The 13,954-nt window shown below is 43.6% G+C and overlaps 1 long non-coding RNA gene across 1 annotated transcript; it reads right to left on the bottom strand.

Annotated features, from left to right (window-relative positions):
- Positions 1-266: 266 nt before the first annotated feature.
- On the bottom strand, positions 267-5,050 carry LOC120308083. The gene is made up of 3 exons (XR_005556739.1): positions 4,878-5,050; positions 2,321-2,373; positions 267-312 (listed from the first exon to the last, which is right to left on the bottom strand). It is a non-coding gene; the product is annotated as an uncharacterized LOC120308083 (long non-coding RNA).
- Positions 5,051-13,954: the final 8,904 nt, after the last annotated feature.

Raw genomic sequence — 13,954 nt, 5'->3', positions numbered from 1 at the left:
CCTCCCGTCCTGCTCCCCTTCCTCGCCTGTTCGGTTGAGGATGCGGCGGCCGGGCCGGTGGTGGCGGCGGGGACCCCTGATGATGCTGCAGTGGCTGCCGCCAGAGCCGCTGCCTCCCGTCCTGCTCCCCCTCCCTGCCCATTCGTCTGAGGACGCGGCGGGGCGGCGGCCAGGCTGGGGGCAGCGGGGATTCCTGACGATGCTGCAGTGGCCGCCACCGTGCCGCCGCCATAGCTGCTCCCTCTTGTCCTGCTCCCCCTCCTCACCCGTTCAGCGCCATCTGCCTTTCATTCTCTCTCTTTCTCTCCTCACCTGGAGAGAGAGGGAGAGAGAGAGAGGAAAGAGAGGAAAGAGAGAAAGAGGAAAGAAAGAGAAGAGAAAGAGAAATGAAAGAGAGAGAAAGAGAGAGGGAAGAGAGAAAGAGGAAAGAGAAAGAGAGGAAAGAGAGAGAAAGAGAGAAAGAGGAAAGAGAAGAGAAAGAGAGAGGAAAGAGAGAGGAAAGAAATGAAAATACATCCTGCATATCAGATATTTACATTACAATTCATAACAGTAGCAAAATTACAGTTATGAAGTAGCAACGAAAATAATTTTATGGTTGGGGGTCACCACAACATGAGGAACTGTATTAAGGGGTCGTGGCATTAGGAAGGTTGAGAACCACTGAGGTAATGTCTTTGAAAAAATACAGATACAATTTCGGAGCCAGGTAAAAAGGCATCACCATTAGAATGACTAAGATCTTTCATGCTGGCTTCTCTAGGATATTCCTGTAGGTATCTGCATGTTTTACCATACTTATTTTTTCAAGATCCAATCTGGGTCAGTCACCTGGCCAGAAATTTAGTCTTCTGAGGTTTTGGACTCATGCTGGACCCCATCCTCAGGGAACTTCTCTATATGCATTTATGTGGTGCCTTCCTATTGGTTGATTGATATGCTAACGGCCAGTGAATTGGCTGTTTTTTTCCCCTTGTGCTGAAAAAACCCTTATTTTTTCTTTCTATTTCTTTACACCTGCCTTTTGTTATTTTATAAATAACTCAAGGTGGTGAACATATCTAATACTTCCTCCTCCTATTTTCTCCACAACAAACCTGTAAGGTGAGTTGGGCTGAGAGACAGGGACTGGCCCAAAGTCACCCAGCCACGTTCATACCTAAAATGGAACTACAGCTCATAGTGTCCCGGGTTCTAGCCTTAATCACTAAGACCAAACTGACTTGTAGTCTAGATCAGTGATGGCGAACCTTTTAGAGACCGAGTGCCCAAACTGCAACCCAAAACCTACTTATTTATCGCTGGATGCCAGGTGGGCGTGGCCCACTGGGTGGGCGTGGATGTGGTGGTCATGGCACATTGGGTGGGTGTGGCCAAGGTGGGCGTGATCACCTTGATATTGCTCATGGGGAGGGACGCCTGTGGGGGCCAGGCAGGGTTGGGGGAGATCCGGGGGGTCTCTGGCAGGTGGGACGGTGGCAGGAGGCTCGTCCTGCGGGATGAGGCAAGGCAAGGTGAGGCACAGCGGTGGTGCCATTGTCACAAGGCAAGGTGAGGCAGGGGCCGGGCGGCTGCTGCCTGACACCATGGGCCTTCGCACACAGAGGCCAGCGAGTGCATGGGTGCTGGGATGCATCTGGCCATGTGGGACCTCAGCGAGTTAGCGGGCGGATGGTTGAAGAGGGACGGTTGCCATCTCTGGGGCATGGCGTGTGTGCCCACAGAGAGGGCTCCGAGTGCCGCCTCTGGCACGCATGCCATAGGTTCGCCACCACGTCTAGATTTTCACATGGATACATTCTCTCAATGCTGAAGATATAACCCAACTCATTTCAGGACAGCCGATACTGGCAACACCTGAAAAAGTTACAAAAGTCTCCTCCCATGGAGAGTTCATTCTTGTCAGGGGCGTGGGTGAGGGTGTGGAGGGGCAGGGTTGCTCCTCAAAAGCATGCACTGGACAGATCAGCCACAGTTTGCCCGAGAACTTTGTTTTTACAGTTTGCAGTTGCTCACAACCTTTTTCCCATTGACTTCTTTGTTCGGTCACATTGTCTGATCATGCACAGACAACTGTCTAGACACTATTTTTTTAAAATGACATTTATTCTACTGTAGCATAACATGTCTTGCAGGAGGACAGAGAGCGTGAGCATAGATTGTGAATTCAAGGGGTGGGGGAAAAAAAAAGCTCAGAGCTGACAGCTGCACAGATCCACGATTGTGGTCAGTCATGGACAATAGCGTGGCTCTAGTCAGATCCTGACCTACCCGTTAGACATTGGAAAGCTACATTTTTTTAAAAAAATTAAAAACTTACCTCAGGTATTCCATTTCCGATGATTCATGGCTGTTGTCAGAGGTAGCTTTTTGCTAGTGGAGCAAAGTAAAAAAAAATATCCAAACAGTCTGAATCTTGTGTTCTATGAATCTGAATGTCCTCTTCCTGCACAATTTTTCATGTTACAATAAAGAGCAAGCAGCATATAGTTAAGCTCTGTAGAGACCTGATGTTGAACACTAATTAATGTTGGACTCCACCCCCACCCGAATGTGTACTCTCCTGCCTTACAATTGTATCCCCAGCTTTCCCCAACTGGATGCCTTCCAGATGTGTGAAATGGAGTTCCCAGAATTCTCAGCAAAATAGCTATTTTTTACTGGAGAATGAATTCACACACACACACACACACACAAACATACACATACATATACATATACACATATATACAATGACTTTCCTCAAAGAATCATGTGAATTATCATCTACAGCACTTCGAGAAAGAGAAGTTACATGTAAACCAATGTTTACGTCTTTGGTATTGTCTGGTGCAAGCTATCAGAACCACTCAAGAGTAGTAGAAGCTTTGCAGGTGGTCCTCAACTTACGATGACAGCAGGAAGCTTTATGGGTAGTCCTCAGTTTACAACCACGACATTTCTGATGCTGAGCAAGGCAATTATTAAGTGAGTTGTGCCCAGTTTTATGACTTTTCTTGCTACATTGTTAAGCGAACCATTGCAGTTGTTAAGAGAATCATGCGGTCATTATGGGAACCCGGGTTCCTCCACTGACTTTGCTTCTCAGAGGCCAGCTGGGAAGATCACAAACGGCAATCTCATGAGCTGCAACTATTATAAATACATGCTGGTTGCCAAGTATCCAAATTTTGATCACATGACAGTGGAGATGCTGCAGTAGTTGTAAATGTGAAGTTCGGTTGTAAGTCACGTTTTTCAGTGCTGTTGTAACTGAATGGTCATTAAGTGAATGGTTGTAATTTGAGGACTATAGGAGATGACCAAGCTGAGCCCAAGGGAGGGGTCAAATGCATTATAAGTCATGAGTCCCTGTGTGTCCATAAGAGATCTAAGTCCAGCCCACCTTGAATGCCTCCTTAATTCCCGCTCATTTCCTTTGACCGTTAGTAGCTCAGATTTTTGTAGAGAGCTTAAGATTGCAATATTTATTTATTTATTTATTTATTTATGAGACTTATATACCGCTTTAAGTGCAAGCACTCTCTAAGCGATGTACACCAGTAAGCAATGTATATATATATATATTTTCATTGCCCCCAACAATCTGGGTCCTCATTTTACCTATCCCGGAAGGATGGAAGGCTGAGTCAACCTTGAGCCGGTGAGATTTGAACCGCTGACCTGCTGAACACAGTCAGCTAAAGTGGCCTGCAGTACTGCACCCAAACTGCTGCGCCACCTCGGCTCTTAAATATATCTTTATACTCATTTGAACTGCCTGAATCTCCTGATTTCCTCCAAACTTGACAAGGATTACGTCACAGGAATCTCGCCAGACTGCATTCCCTTGGGAACAGTCAGATAAGGCTTCAGGGATTTGGGGGAGGTCAGGCTTGTGCCACTTTCTGTAGTGCAAGGACTCTAAGCAAAGTCCCCCCCTAACACCTCCTTCCAGTCTAGCAATAGCAATAGCACTTAGACCAGTGGTTCTCAACTTTTTTAATGCCGCAACCCCCCAACCAGTCATAAGTCGAGGACTACCCAACCGGTCATAAGTTGAGGACTTTTCATGCTCGGGAGCGCCGCGCATGCGTGGTGCTGCCCTCTGCGCCAACCGAGGCATAGCTGGCAAGCGGCAGAGATGGCACAGGCCGACCACTGGCTGGGCCACCAGCTGGCCCAGCCCAAGGGAGGTAAGGCACCCGCCGGGCCCCAAGTGTGCCAGCAACCCTCCCTGCACCCGCCGGCCTCTCACCTCCCACCCCTGGCCCTCTTTTACTTCCATTCTTAGTAGTTGCTCAGCAGGGAGGGGTGGAAACTCCCAGACAGCTCGCCTTCGCTGCAGACAACTTGTAGCACCGTTTGCAGAATGGGACTTTTGGCGGGCTCAGCAGGGCAGAGACAGCCTGGACAATTCCTATTGGCTTTTGAAAGCCAATAGAAGTAGACTCTATTCAAGAGAGTCTGTTCTATTGGCTTTCAAAAGCCAATAGAATAAAAGGGAGTAGCACAGCTAAGGAAAAGGGGAAAAAAATGGCGGACTGCATTATTTGGCCACCCCCGTGAAATGGTCGTTCGACCCCAAATGGGGTCGCGACCCACAGGTTGAGAACCGCTGACTTAGACTTATATACTGCTTCACAGTGCTTTACCGCCCTCTCTAAATGGTTTACAGAGTCAGCATATTGCCCCCAACAATCTGGGTCCTCATTTTACTGACCTCAGAAGGGTGGAAGTCTGGGTCAACCTTGAGCTGGTTAGGATGGAATTGCCAAACTGCAGGCAGCCAGCAATCAGCAGATATAGCCTGCATTTTAATCACTACACCACCACAGCTCATCTCTAGCTGGAGATTCCCCCACACCATAGCTACAGTATGCTCAGCTTTCTCCTACCTCATGTCCTCTGGACTCTTAGATTGCAACTCCCATAGTTTTCAACCAAAATGTAATCAGGCTAGCATAGATGGATAACATCAGACTGAGGAAATGGACAGTTGCTCCAAAGGATTTGGGAATCCAACTTCATGATGCTGGATATATTTAGGAGAGATTTCTGAGAACTGTAATCCAAGATATCAATTTGGAGAAAGGCTAGCCTAGAAAATCCTTTGGCAGTCCTTTCAGTGACTAAGCAAATCTAGAATGTGCAAAATTGCTCGAGTGGGTGTTGGGGGAATGGAATGACTCAACTGAGTCATCCAAATACTTCTGCATTTTCTTAATCTGTATAGCTAAGCAGTTCCGGTTGAGACTGCATGGAAGCATCCCAACCAATATTGCTGTTGTGTTGGGTTTTTTTTTTTTGCTTTAATCTTTGATGATTCAGCAGTAAAAAACACTGTTCCTCTTCAGCTTTTGCACATATCCCCCTCTCCCTTATTTTTGCATGCATTAACCTTTAAATCACAGGATTTATTGTACTGTGTGCATTGCATTGCAATGTTTGGGGAGTGTCTTTTTTTCCCTAGCGTCTCCCATTCTTGCCCATTTTTTTCATCATTTATTGGAACTACCAAAATATTTTTGTAAATTTAAAATGTCAAAAATTGGTTTTATATGAAACTCCATGTGACCTGCTTCAATATATTGTTTCTGAACCACCAGTTCAGATCATTTTGTTTCTTTGAAAATGGTGGTGAGAAACCAACAACAATGAATGTGTGTGGGTAAGTGTGAGTATGTTCACTGGATAGCAGCCTTCTTTAACATATCATCCAGATGTGTTTGAATATACTAATGGCCATGCTAGCTGGGAATTATGTATATTGTAATCCAGGGCAGCAGGAAGACATCAGGTTAGAGAAAGTCACTCTATGTCTATGGAGATTCTCGTGCTTTGTCAAGAGGCAACTGGACTTTCTTGTTTTTCCTTGAAGATGTTTCAAGAATGAAGAATGAACTAAAGAAGCTTATTGGATGAGAAGCGAAACATCTTCAAGATAAAACAAAGAAAGTCCAATCGCCTCTTTAAAAAGCACCTTTGGGACAAAGTCACACTATGTGACTGAAGTAGAGAAACTGGAGCCAGTGCAGCAAAAACACAGAATAGAATTATTTGCTCATGACAATTTATTTAAATATTTATGTATTTCTTTATCAAATTTTGAAACTGCCCATCTCTCTCACACAGGGACTCTGGGAGATGTACAAATAAAATATTAAAATATGAAACCAGTATATACAATTTTAAAAAGGGGGACAATGGCAGAGAAGGCTTTCATCCTGGATCCTGCCAGTCAGAGTTCTTTCTGACCGGGTCTGCAACATACCTTCCCTGCCTAACTGGGTCGGATGGTCTGATATGATGGGCCAAAGACAATTCTGTAGGTAACCTGACCCCTGCCATGTAGGGCTTTAAAGGTCTTAACTAACACCTTGACTTGGACCTGGAAGCAAACCAGCACATAGTGCAGCTTGCGCAGCAAAGGTGTTACATGCTCTGTTCTATGGGGCCCAAGATTACCCATGCAGATACATTGTGCACCAGCTGATGCTTCCAGATACTTTTCAAGGGTAGCTCCACGTAGAGTGCATTGCAATAGTCTATAGCAGTGATGGCGAACCGAGTGCCCCAAAACTGTCTTGCCCCTCTCTGCCCCCGCTCTGCCCCCCCATGCCCCATCCACCCGCAGGGCCACCCACCGCCTCCATGGCCCACCGCAGCAGATTGCCCAGGTGGCCCTGCAGCACCATGGCGGCCATGCCCTCCGCTTGTGCCCCACAGCATCATCTGTGCATGACAGTGCGAGGGTGGAATCTTATCCCCGCTGCCTGGCTGTCATGTCCTTGGCTGCGCTGCTCCATGCGGGCTGCGCCTGGGAGTGACTCTTCTCTGGGGGAGCTGCTGGTGAGGGGGTGGCCACAGAGGAGGCAGGGCTGAGGCGACTGCGCATGTGCCCACAGAGAGGGCTCTGCGTGCTGCCTCTGGCACGCATGCCATAGATTCGCCACCACTGGTCTATAGTTAGGAATATAGCTTGGACATGCAAGAAAGATACATTTTTAAAACATTTATTCAACAAGAATAAAATTCAAACAGAAAAATGAACATCCAACACTAACAATGAGGGGGGTGGAATTCTTGTGCACAAAAAAGGGAAAAGAAAAAAAAAATAACCCAAATGTCAAATAGAACTAACATTAAAAATGTTCCAGCACATTGCAATAGTCCAAATGGAGAGTTTAGTTTGGAGTATAGTTTGGGTTTTTTTTTTTTTCCTAAAAAGTGTAAGAAATGCTGAACAATCTATAATATTTGATAAAATTTATAAAAACAATTGCATTTTACTTAAGACAAATCTCTTCAAAGTGCAGTAATAAAACCTGAATTGCTTTTCACCTTTGAATCGTTCCATTTGTTCACCACTAGCCATGGCCCTCTGTCAAAGCACCAGAAGGCAGGACAAGAAACAATGATTGGAAATTGACATAAGAGAGAAGCAACCTGGAATTAAGGAGAAACTTCCTAACAGTGATGACAATTAACCAGTGGAACAGCTTGCCTTCAGAAGCTGTTGGGTGCTTCATCACTGGAGGGTTTAAAGAAGAGACTCGACAGCCATTTGTGTGAAATGGTATAGGGTTTCCTGTTTTAGAAGGGGGTTGGACTAGAAGACCTCCAAGGTCCCTTCCAAGCTCTATTCTGATTGTTTGATCATGGAACACAATGCAATCTGTTTGGTATTTGTCATCTAACGCCTTCCAGGAGATGCTAAAATTAATCTCCTATTACCCTTTACCAGAATGTTTTGGGGGGTTGAAATAACAAACCAAACATTTTTTTAAAAAAAAAATTCCTGAATGTTTATGCACTTCATACTTTGCTATTTTTTAGAAGTAGACTACTATCAATGTTTGGCAACAGTGTTCAACTTTAATGGATCACGTTCACCAATCTCGCTTTATATTTTGGCTCGATCCATTCTTTCTACATGTTTAAAACATTAATTGATTGTATCTTTTGCCTGCTATTTTTGGCATTTTTTGTGTTTTTCATAACCACTATTCAAGAATGTACTGATTTATGATGGGCATTTTGAGGGCGTTCTGTAAAGGATGAATTTTAAGAGAGAAAAAATGAGAACAAGTTCTTAATCTCTGAAGGATTCTGCAGCATTACTATTCATGTCTGTTGAGTGAATAGTTTATATTAGCAGCAGCAGCAGCAGCAGCTTTCTTAGTCATAAGAAGCCTATTTATAATTGGTAAGAATTTGATGTTTATTCCTGTATTTACTTGGATTCATGCACTGTTCGGGTCAGATATATAGCTGGATTGAAATTAATGCTATGCCAAATGCTTGATCTACTTCCTTTCATCCCTTTCACGGAGCTCTCTGTGTTTGAAGGAAAGCAGTCATTTGGCAGAGCACTGCTTTCAGCCCAGTTAAACATCCTATGACTCTATTGATTTTCAAACTGAAAGGCTTGCATGTTTATTGCAATAAATATAAACACATGTAAATAATGCCTCTTCAAGGGGATATAAATAATGCAATTTGAAGTGAAATGAACAGAGAGCTGAATCCCCTGCAGAACTGGGGGAGGGAGAAAGGAAGTCATCTTAAGGCTCTTTTAATTTTTTTAAAAAAATCTCTAAGTGTTACCACCAATACGTAACAGATCCTTCCTTCCTTCCTTCCTTCCTTCCTTCCTTCCTTCCTTCCTTCCTTCCTTCCTTCCTTCCTTCCTTCCTTCCTTCCTTGCTTCCTTCCTCCCTCCCTCCCTCCCTCCTCCCTCCTTCCTCCCTCCCTCCCTCCCTCCGTCTCCGTCTCCCTCTCCCTCCTTACCCTCCCTCCCTCCCTCCCTCCCTCCCTCCTTCCTTCCTTCCTTCCTTCCTTCCTTCCTCCCTCCCTCCCTCCCTCCCTCCTTCCTCCTCCCTCCCTCCCTCCCTCCCTCCCTCCGTCTCCCTCTCCCTCCTTACCCTCCCTCCTTATCCTTACCCTCCCTCCCTCCTTCCTTCCTTCCTTCCTTCCTTCCTTCCTTCCTTCCTTCCTTCCTTCCTTCCTCTTGTTAAGATTTCAGAAGTGGTTTACCCTTGCCTATTCCTAGGGCTGAGAGGGAATGGGATTGGCCCAAGGTCACCTAGCTTGCTTTGTGACTAACGCAGGACTAGAACTCATGGTCTCCCAGTTTCCATTCAATCTTCCTCAGGTTTTTTTGTTCCTCACTCATTTCTTTTCCTATTGTTGCTCTTCCTACCCTCGTTTGTTTTTGAAAATGTCCCGCTGGCGGTACGGTGCGAGCGGGGTCCCCTCCGGCACTGTCTGCCTCCTCTAGGACAGACATGTCAAACACAAGGCCCGGGGTCTGTATGTGGCCTGCGAAGTGGTTTGATGTGGCCCCCAAAGCCATCCTGGAAACAGTGAGGGAACAGCCCCCGCTGCCTTGGCTCTGGCCCACGCCTGCTAGAAGCCAATGTACAATTTTGTGGTGGCCATCTATGCTGAAACGCATTCAGTCTTAGCTCCACAAGGCCGTCTGGAAACAGTGAGGAACCAGCCCCTGCAGCGTCGGCCCCGCCCCCTGGGTGTATGCTGGGGAGGTGTCACCCTTTGTGAGGAATGAAGAAACGCACCATCGCCTGGAAGTGGCCAGCAAATGGCCCTTGCCTACTTCACATATCTGGCCTGATGGGCTCCAGGGGAGGGGTTTCAGCAGGCAGTGAGGCTCCTCCAGTGGACCATGCCTTGGCACTTGCCCCGGTCCCACCCCCTTCTGCCAGAGACTGTTAGATCTGTCCCACTCCTGCCCAGGTCCCCACAGGCACCCTTGGTGTGAACGATGTAGAGCTGGCCATGCCCACCCAATAGGCCATGCCCACCCAGTAGACCACACCCACCCTGGCCACCCTCTCCCACCCCCCTGAGTGCAACCACAATGCTGATGCGGCCCTCAATGAAATTGAGTTTGACACCCCTGCTCTAGGAGGAGCCATGAGGTGCTGGAGTACCACAGCCAGAGCGTGGCTTGATTGGCTGGGTCAGACCATGTGGTGTGGAAGCTGACAGTGGCGGTGGGAGACAGATAAACATGGAGGCCATCTTTCATGAGAGGGTAGCGAGCCTTTTGCCTTCCCTTACAGAAGGTAGGGTGTGAGGTTGAAAAGAGGCAAAGCGAGAGGAAAGAAAGGCGGCTGGCGTGGAAGCTTGCCCGACAGTGAAATTTTGCTGTTTCGGTTCCTTGGGTAGTTCAAAGGCTGGGATGTCTACAAAAATCTCTTTTTAGTCTTTTATACTTTATTTTCAAACTGCAGAGGGGAAGAATAAGAATAAAGCCAATGTCTTGTGATTTGGAGGTATTATTATTAATAATAATATATATTAATTATGTATTGGTCAGATGTAAAGGTAGACCTACAGTATAAAGTTTAATCAGATCTATTTATTAAATTGGGTTTAACGTAAAGGTAAATTAAAAGTAATCTGTTCACTGACAAAGTTTCAACTTTAATTTGTTTCAAGTCAATATCTGTATTAAACTCCAAATTTAAATTTTTCCACCTTGTTTGACAACTTCTTAAAAATATTTCAATCTTTTACAAGCAACCAAATTTTGTTTTATTGGGTCAATTTCATTCCACATAGAAAGCTGACATTTCCACTCATTAAACTAAATGGGTATGCCAGTGGTAAATGTCCCAAAAAATTAATAAAATGCGTTCTTGTAATTTAAAGTCACACAGTGCATGGTATCCTTGATAGTATTAACTTACCTTGAATAAAATCCTAGTCCAGGGGTAGGCAACCTTGGCTCTTTTATGACTCGTGGACTTCAACTCTCAGAATTCCTGAGCCAGCCTGTCCTAGTCTTTTAGATACACTAAAAATTGAAGTTTTTTTTTTTCAATTACAAAGGTAAACCTTGTAGGGTAGGCAAGGCAGGTTGTATGACGTGTGTTGAGTTCTGGCACTTTTTTTTTTTTAACAAAAAAAGCACTGGTATTATTCAAAATCTTTTTCTAATCTTATCCTCATATTTTGCAACAAGCATTCTCATACATGCACATTTCTATATCCACAGTCTTTTTCACTTCATCATTCTACCAAGCTTCCTTTTTTTTCATTTTTTAATGGAAACTATGTGCATACTATTAATGGGTAATTCCACTTTTCATAGCATTGTTACAGAGTATGTACATGGGTTTGAGAAGGATTATACCCAATTCCTTATCAGTGGAATGCTAGTACAGAATGATTAGATTCTTTGCAAGAATATGCAAAGAGCCAGTGTCAACTTATGGTAGAAAACAAAGTAATAGTAGGCCCTTTATTACTCTGTTCTAAGGCTCCATATAGTCCTGATAGTCTCCATTCATCCTACTGAGTGATTAATCTACTTTCTGCTCTTTCTCCGCTTTTTATTATTATAAATCTTGATACATTGTATTATTTCAATACAATATTTATATAGTATAATTAAATTCTTAATATCCTGTTATGTAGATACTTTACATTACTGAAAATGAAGAAAATGTTTTTATTTATTAATGTTAATTACAATATAAGAGATCAGTGTTTATGAGCATTATAATTATTTGGTTTTTTTCATTCAAAGTTAAATATAGAATTGGAAAGGAAGAGATGAGAGAAGAACTTGCTGCGACACACGTGAAGTTATTTTTAATATAATAAATGTTTGAGACTTAATCTAAATTACTTGATATTGAATTCTCCATTGTATTGAATTCTCCATTGTGTGTGTGTGTGTAATACATGTTAATTACAGGAGATGGACACTGCAAGTTTAACAAAATTAAAATACTATCAAATAAATAAGAAAACTAGAAGACAAAGAAAAAGGTATTTTTTTAAAAAAACTATTAAATTTCCCCTTATTTTACATTTGATAATTTGCAATATTTGTAAACATTCAAACCCCGTTAAAAACCAAAATGGAGATGATTATACTTGCCATGCTGTGAGATGTATTGTATGTATGAGAATCATTCTTGCTTCAGTTCTTCAGTTCATCTTTGGTTCTTCCATCATCTCCACTCATTGCAATGTAACATACAAGTATCACTAATCCAAGGATTCTTACCCCCACAATAGCTACTTACAGACGTATGGTTTGGGCCTTTCGTTCATAATTAAACCTACATTTTAACTTCCCTGCATATATTCATGAGCTCCGGTCCACTAAATCAGACATCCTTCTTTCAGATCTTAATGCATCCTTACTTTCACCCTTAGTTTCAAAGATATATAACGGATCTCTTTTTCCTTTCTTTTTATTCAATCATTCATGCTCTTTGTCACTTTGTCCTCTTATATTCCGAATGGCAATTTCCCTATGGCATGGTCATCCCCAGAGATAAGATAACCTTTATTGTCATTTTTTTTACTGTGGGCACAACAGCACACATTAAAAATGAAATTTAGTTGCCTGCTCTCAACGTGAAACACATACATGACACACACCTAAACATACTATATACAACATATGTATAGACCCACACCCCTACATATACATAGCAGACAAATATTAAATACTGTCCATCTTGGATATATAACGGAAGGAGGAAGCTTGAGAGTTCACAAGGTTAATGCTGTATGGAATGAAACTATGGCTGAATCTGGATGCTCTGCTTCGGATACCACGAAGCCTCCACCCAGAAGGTAACAAGGAAAACAGGTCATGAAGAGGATGTGTAGTGTCCCAGATAATCTTATGGACCCTGCTCAAGCAACGCTTCTGTGCTATGTCCTGGATGGGAGGGAGGGAGCTGCCAATGATCTTTTCGGCCATCCTCACCACTCTCTGCACCGCCTTCCTATCTGAAGCAGTGATGCTTCCAAACCAGATTGTGATGCTGTATGACAGGATGCTCTCGATCGTCCCCCTGTAGAAAGGGTAAGGATAGGAAGACACAGAAAATGCAGGCGCTGCTGTGCCCGCTTCACCAGTGTCTCGCTGTTGAGCGACCAAGCCAGCCTACCCGTTAGCTGCACACCCAGGAATTTGATGCTGGTAACCATCTCCACAGGTGAATCATTAATGCACAGAGGAGTGTGGCTGTGCCTGCCTTTTCTGAAATCGACAATGATCTCTTTGGTTTTTCCACTATTTAAAACTAAGCTGTTTTCCTTACATCAGTTCACCAACCCCTCAACGTCCGTGTGGACCCAGAGATACCGTCTTCTGTTGCTTCTCCTGGCCTTGATCACTCAAATCTTTCAGATAACACTTTCAGTAAAATAGTAAAGGCGTAGGACTTGGTTGCCAGCTTCACGCCTGCACCACATATAGATATTCCTCAACTTACAACCATTCATTTAGCAATTGTTCAAAATGACAAAGGCACTGCAAAGAGTGACTAACTACTGCTCCTCTCACTTACAACCATTGCAGCATCCCTACACACGGTAAAAATCCAGTTGCTTGGCAACCAGCATGTATTTATGACTGTTGCAGGGTCCCAGGGTCATGTGTGATTGCCATTTCCGACCTGCCCAACCGGCTTTCTTTTTTTTTTTTGTTCAATATTTTATTAATTTTTTTATAGTCACAAATCCTTAATATTTTATCAGCAACATATTGTCTGGGTTTCAGTGTTTAGTTTACTAATACATATTAAACTCCTTTCTCTCTACCATTGATAAAATGTATCCCATGTTCCAAAGTATTCTGAATCTTCTTTCTCTTTCATTTTTAGTGTCAGTCTGCCCATTTCTGCACAATCTAAACTTTTCTTAATTATCTCTTCCTCCGCTGGTAATTCTTCATCTTTCCAGTGTTGAGCAAATACAATTCTCGCTGCAGTTAATACATGTAACATTAAGTATACACATTCCTTCTCATAATTTTCTACAATTATACCTACCAAAAATAATTCTGGCTTAAAATTGATGTGTGTTTTTTAGTCATCTTCTCTAACTATATATGTATTCTTGACCAAAATCTTTTGGCTTTAGGGCAGCCGACTTTTGAAAAGCAATTGGCAAAGCCATGTTCACTTAATAACTGCAT

The sequence above is a fragment of the Crotalus tigris genome, unplaced genomic scaffold (assembly GCF_016545835.1).
Source record: "Crotalus tigris isolate CLP2741 ecotype Arizona unplaced genomic scaffold, ASM1654583v1 scf7180000017865.1625608, whole genome shotgun sequence".
NCBI lineage: Eukaryota > Metazoa > Chordata > Lepidosauria > Squamata > Viperidae > Crotalus > Crotalus tigris.
Note: the sequence above shows the minus strand (reverse complement) of the source record. Positions and strands in the feature narration are given on the sequence as shown.